The sequence below is a fragment of the Heteronotia binoei genome, chromosome 14, assembly GCF_032191835.1.
Source record: "Heteronotia binoei isolate CCM8104 ecotype False Entrance Well chromosome 14, APGP_CSIRO_Hbin_v1, whole genome shotgun sequence".
Taxonomy (NCBI): Eukaryota; Metazoa; Chordata; class Lepidosauria; order Squamata; family Gekkonidae; genus Heteronotia; species Heteronotia binoei.
In genome coordinates, this window is record NC_083236.1 from 63,354,083 (window position 1) to 63,360,757 (window position 6,675).

Sequence of the window (6,675 nt, forward strand, 5' to 3'; positions counted from 1 at the left end):
TGGACAAGGTGGGTGAGGAGGAGAGGGGACATCAGAAAGGTTCAGGAGCTGCACTTATGTGAGGTCCTGCTGAATCTGAGGCCTGGTGATGAGCAATATACGATGAACCCTTACAGGTATTGCTGGCTGGATTCTTGGCTTCATGAATGATGTAAATTTATCCAGTAGCACCATAGAGACCAAAAAAGATTTTTGGGGTATAAGATTCCCCAGAGTCAAGCTCATAATCTCCAAAATCTTGTTGGTTTCTAAGGTGTCACTGGACATGAATCTAGCTGTTCCACTGCATACCAACATGGTAGACCTCTGAAAATATAGTAAATGTATCACTCTTCTAAACAAACAAACTCCCACTCAAGAACATTCGGGAGGGACAGGGTCTCAGTGGTAGAGCATCTGCTTCGTAAGCAGAAGGTCCCAGGTTCAATCCCTGGCATCTCCAACTAAAAAAGATCCAGGCAAATAGGTGTGAAAAACCTCAGCTTGAGACCCTGGAGAGCTGCTGCCAGTCTGAGTAGACAAGACTGGCTTTGATGGACCGGGGGTCTAATTCAGTATAAGGCAGATTCATAGGTTCATAAGGTATCCTCATTAGATCAGCTCAGCATCTACCTTAAAATGCTTCTTGAATGATAATTGTCATAATAAAACCTGACTCCCATCATACTTTTAAAATGACTTTCTCTTATGTGGCCACAGTGGCAGGATAAAGATTTCCCTTTGGCTGCTTTATGTGTTTTGGTTATTTCCCCATTTTTTTGTGGGGGGAAATATTAGAAAGTTTGCCTAATCTCAGAGTCCAGCAAAATTTGAACAATGGAGGCAGTATAAGGCATATTCATATGCCACAATGGGGGGTGGGATCTTGTGGCAACCAAGAGAGAGATCTTGGGGTCGTGGTAGATAACTCACTGAAAATGTCAAGGCAGTGTGTGATTGCAATAAAAAAGGCCAATGTCATGCTGGGAATTATTAGGAAGGGAATTGAAAACAAATCAGCCAGTATCATAATGCCCCTGTAGAAATTGATTGTGCGGCCTCATTTGGAATACTGTGTGCAATTCTGGTCACCACACCTCAAAAAGGATATTATATCATTGGAAAAAGTGCAGAAAAGAGCAACTAGAATGATTAAAGAGTTGGAACACTTTCCCTATGAAGAAAGGTTAAAACGCTTGGGACTCTTTAGCTTGGAGAAACGTCGACTGTGAGGTGACATGATAGAGGTTTACAAGATTATGCGTGGGATAGAGAAGGTAGAGAAAGAAGTACTTTTCTCCCTTTCTCACAATACAAGAAATTCATCGGTGGCTATTAGCCACAGCTTATTGTTGGAACCCTCTGTCTATGGCAGTGATGCTCTGTATTCTTCTGCTTGGGGGTGGGGGCAGTGGAAGGGCTTTTAGCCCCACTGGTGGGCCTCTTGATGGCACCTGGGGTTTTTTGGCCACTGTGTGATACAGAGTGTTGGACTGGATGGGCCATTGGCCTGATCCAACTTGGCTTCTCTTATGTTCTTATGTGACACAGAGTATAGGACTGGATGGGCCATTGGCCTGATCCAACATGGCTTCTCTTATGTTCTTATGTTCTCTTATGAATCAACACTGCCTGCCTCATCAAGGTGGTGTGGGACAAGGGTTGTCAAGTCCAACTCAAGAAATATCTGGGGACTTTGGGGGTGGAGCCAGGAGACTTTGAAATGAAATGAATGACCGTAGAAGGCTGCTTGAATACAAAAGTGTGAGACAGGCCCTGTCAATACTGCCATGAGCCAGTATTTGAAGCCTGGTCAGAATCGATCCCATTATTTTCACTGCAAAGAGCTTCATCCCATAACTTAGAAGTCATGTTGACTTCTCTTACGTTCTTATGTTCTTATTCATGTGATTTCTATGCCTTCTAGGTATTTTCATCACTTAAAACCCCCAAATGTGAGACTCCAACTGAAAGTCAGTCAAGTTTTCATACCCTTTGCTCAGCTTTTTTTTTTTCCCAGTTGCGCCCCGCCCCGCCCCCTCCTTCCAAACTGCTGACACGACATTTCACAATAAGGCGCTCGCACGGATGCTCATGAATAATTCGATAGTCATAAGGAAACTGGGAATGGGAGAAAAATTAACTTCTCACCTCCGAGTATTACTTGAAGATTAATTTGCCTAAAAAACCTAATTAGTTGATGCTCTGCAAGCACAGTACCTCAGGATAAAAAAAAGAGAGAGAGAGAGAGCAAAGAATAAAATTAATTTGTGTTGGGAGAGAGATGTGAGCACACGTGTGCCAAAATCTGGAAGCGAATAGATTCAACGCAATGTTTCTGAAAACTGCCAGATTAAACCTTCAAAGAGAATGCTTCCGGGGGAAGAAATGACAAGTTTGACATGGTGTTTCCTGTCTCACAGTGCTTGGGGTTAAAAATAACCATCTCCTATTAAAATGCTTTGCCAAAAGAAAAGAAAAAATACATACATCTCATGTAGCCACGGTTTATGGCATAACATCACATACATCCTGACTTGGATGGTGTTGGGGTTTCGATATACGATTAGCAGAGTAATGCAGAGAGAACCATGAATAACAGCCAGGCACACGGTTTAGCTTGAGAATAAAAGTAGTTTACTTTACTAATGAGGAAAAGGTGCAACGCCACTGAGGATGTTCTCCGCAGCTGAGAACGAAACGTCTGGAAGGAAAACTTTCTCCAGTAGAACACGGCCCTTGATCCCGAAAGACTCTACAAACCCTAATGAGGAAAAGGTTGACTGGGATTTCTAGAAAACAAAGAAGGATTCAATATCCTATCTAGCTTCTAGGCTACATCTCGACTCTCTCGAGTCCTAACTTCAACTGCTCTGGAGATCTAAGGGCTTAACACAAAGGGCAATAAAACTGACCAAAATGGATTCCCTCAGACCACCCCCCAAATATATGGATTAGCCTATTAGGGCTCTCCCTCAATGGTCACTATGCATATTGACACCTAGCCTTGGCGGGAAGTACGTGCAAGCATTCTCATTGGCTCTGCCTACTCATTGGCTAAACATCAGCACGCATACACAAACACTTAATTAACTCATGACAACAGGAAGTGAAATTGCATCAGAAACCCGACAGATGGCCCCAACTGATTTGATTTCATCCGGTCTCAGATGTTAAGCCGATTCAGCCCCGGTTAGTACTGAGATGGAAGTCTAGGGAGAAAAAGAGAGAGAGAGAGCAAAAAAAAAAGAGAGAGAGAGAGAGCAGTATCATAATGCCCCTGTATAAATCGATGGTGCGGTCTCATTTGGAGTACTGTGTGCAGTTCTGGTCGCCGCACCTCAAAAAGGATATTATAGCATTGGAGAAAGTTCAGAAAAGGGCAACTAGAATGATTAAAGGGCTGGAACACCTTCCCTATGAAGAAAGGTTGAAACGCTTAGGGCTCTTTAGCTTGGAGAAACGTCGACTGAGGGGTGACATGATAGAGGTTTACAAGATAGTGCATGGGATGGAGAAAGTGGAGAAGGAGGTACTTTTCTCCCTTTCTCACAATACGAGAACTCGTGGGCATTCGATGAAATTGCTGAGCAGACAGGTTAAAACGGATAAAAGGAAGTACTTCTTCACCCAAAGGGTGATTAACATGTGGAATTCACTGCCGCAGGAGGTGGTGGCGGCCACAAGCATGGCCACCTTCAAGAGGGGGTTAGATAAAAATATGGAGCAGAGGTCCATCAGTGGCTATTAGCCACAGTGTGTATGTGTGTGTGTGTGTATATATATATATATATATATATATATATATATATATATATATATATATATATATATATATATATATATATATATATATATATATATTTGGCCACTGTGTGACACAGAATGTTGGACTGGATGGGCCATTGGCCTGATCTAACATGGCTTCTCTTATGTTCTTATGTTCTAGGGTGGCTCTGCAGAGGCAGGCAAAGGAAAACCACCTATGAACATCACTTGATGGTGCACACCGGGGGGCAGGGGGGCGGGGTTTGCAGAAAAAGCCCAGCAGGAACTCATTTGCACATCAGGCCACACCCCTGACATCACCCGTTCAGTGACGTCACCCGTTCAGTAGGTTACTTTCTGCATATTTCTGCAGAGAGCCAGTTTGGTGTAGTGGTTAAGTGCGCGGACTCTTAATCTGGGAGAACAGGGTTCGATTCCCCACTCCTCCACTTACAGCCACTGGAATGGCCTTGGGTCAGTCATAGCTATCGCAGGAGTTGTCCTTGAAAGGGCAGCTGCCGTGAGAGCCCTCTCAGCCCCGCCCACTTCACAGGGTGCTTGTTGTGGGGGGAGAAGATATAGGAGATTGTAAGCCGCTCTGAGTCTCTGATTCAGAGAGAAGGGCGGGGTATAAATCTGCAGTCTTCTTCTTCTTCGTATTGATACAGAACAGTGCAGTGCCATCAGCTGCATTTCATGGATGTGTGTTCTCAACGCAGCCCAGTGAAAGACATTGTTTCTCTCCCCACAACACGACTGGAGAGAGAGCCACATGTGGTGGAGCGGGCAGTGGTAGGTCCAGCTTCTCCCAGGAGGGGGCACTTGTGAGCAGCTCTGCATCTCTTGCTCTCTTTGCAAGTCCATTGGAGGCTGGAGGCAGCAGAAAGGACAGAATGTGGAGTCCGGGAAGTGCTACCTAGTCCCTTCCCTCTGCCGGAGACCTTTTTTTGAGCCGGAGCCCTGGCCAAACCAGCTGGAACCTGCGTTCCTGTGTGCTCCTGCTCAAAAAAAAAAAGCCCTGGTGCACACACACACACACACACAAAGGACTAACAACTGGAACTCTTGGTTGTGCAAAGCATCGTCTTGAGGTCAACCCCAGATAGCCATATGAGATTCCAGTCAGCCTTTAAAAGGTTTCCGTCAAGAAGCTAACCCTCGACAGATGCCTTCAGTCTTCACCCTCCTAAGGAAGTGCTGTTCATGGTCTCTCACCGGCCCTCTGCTTTGCAGAAAGGGAGGTACCATGGAATAAGTTCAGCTAGACCATAAAGATGAGCAACCAACCATTCAACCAGTGTAAAAAGAGGCAATAAATTCAGCCTTATGAAGAGGAGTTTATCAGTGAGAGCCATGTGGGAGGCAGACACCGCATTTTAGCAGAGATCCAAGAGAGTCAGCATTCCTCCTCCCCCCCCCCCCACACACACACTTATTTCGTACAATATTTAAGGTGGTTTAAGGTCTCTTTTTTGCTACATCCAAACATGAAAGGGTATGGCTTGCCTGGACCTTATGTTGGTATACAAGAAACCATCGAATAGCCAATAAAGAATACACTTTTTTTTTTCAAAAGGAAAAGGAAAATATACGGATTAGGTGGCTTGTCCCTGCCTAGAGTACTTAAATGTGCCATTGGGCAGAATGAGACATGAGGAAATTGTTGGGTCTGGTTTAGGATGGCTGGACCGATCAGGTAGCTGTCCTTACCTTCACTTAACAGAGGGCTCCTTCTGAGCTTCAGCGGAGCAGCGTGGCTTAGTCTAATGATTACCACTCTATCTCACAAATTGCACAGAGAGCCTTGCTTTTAAGTTAAGAAACCAACATTGGTGGATTTATTCAAAGAAACATAACATAAAAGTGTGGTGGAGAGAAAAGAGTGCCTAGACTATTCTTTCTAACTAGATGGCTTTGGATTGTAGTAGGCCATCTGCTCAGGTCAGATCAGGAGGAGAGACACCATGCTGTTCCTCCTGATGCAAGCAGGGAAGAAGAAAGAGCCGCTGCCAGTCTGAGAAGACAATACTGACTTTGATGGACCAGGGGTCTGATCCAGTATAAGGCAGTTTCATATGTTCATATGTTCAAGGACGAGGAGGAGAGCAAAGAAGAAGGAAGTTCCCTGAGATTACATTCTACTGGTTAGAGAGGGTGAATGAAAGCAGAGCAGACAGGAAGGAGATCGATAGTATCCTAGCTATCTAGCTTGCTCTATGGTGTTTGTAGTCTTGGAGGACTGAGCAAGAAACATCGCCTGCCTATTCTTCTAACAGAAATTGGCAAATAACCAGCTGAGATTCTGTATGGAAGCAGCCCTGCAATAAAAACCTTGGGAGATTACCATGATAGGTCGTGAGCACATTCAGGGTGCCAGGAAGAGCTAGAAAACTTTATTTGAAAATGACCAAGTGTTACAAAAGAGGCTGTCAGGGAAGAATCTGAACATATTTATAATCTATATTTATCCTCTGTATCTGGAGCGCCCAAACGATCTCCACCCAGGCTCAGATCTCCTGAGCTTCAACAATGTTGCTTTGTCATCATGCGCCTTAAGACCTGAAAGCACTTTCTTTTTTCACATTCTGCCTCCAGAAAAATGCCACTGGCATGCCAATATAGAAGGATCTTGGATAGTCTTGATAGCATTAGTTACCATCTGTCACTCTTCTGAAAGGGGTTTAGCCAAGGTGACTGCAAATCAGGAGAAGAGCTTAATTATCGGGGAAGAGGGAACAGAACAAAGATCCTGGCGACTGGGTTAGATCGCCTTCCGATCCTTGCCAGGTCAATAACTCTTTCGCATCTCTTGCCTGACTCAGATAGACAAAGGAGGAGGAGAGCCAGACTCCAAATTAGAAGGTGGCACTTCACAAGGAAGACGAGATCCCAGTAGCTGGATGGATGGCGGTAAAACGTATCTAAGCC

The 6,675-nt window shown here is 44.7% G+C and overlaps 1 non-coding gene across 1 annotated transcript; it reads left to right on the forward strand.

The window, feature by feature from the left end:
* Positions 1–376: 376 nt before the first annotated feature.
* Positions 377–442, forward strand: TRNAT-CGU (transfer RNA threonine (anticodon CGU)). The gene has a single exon. It is a non-coding gene; the product is annotated as a tRNA-Thr (tRNA).
* Positions 443–6,675: the final 6,233 nt, after the last annotated feature.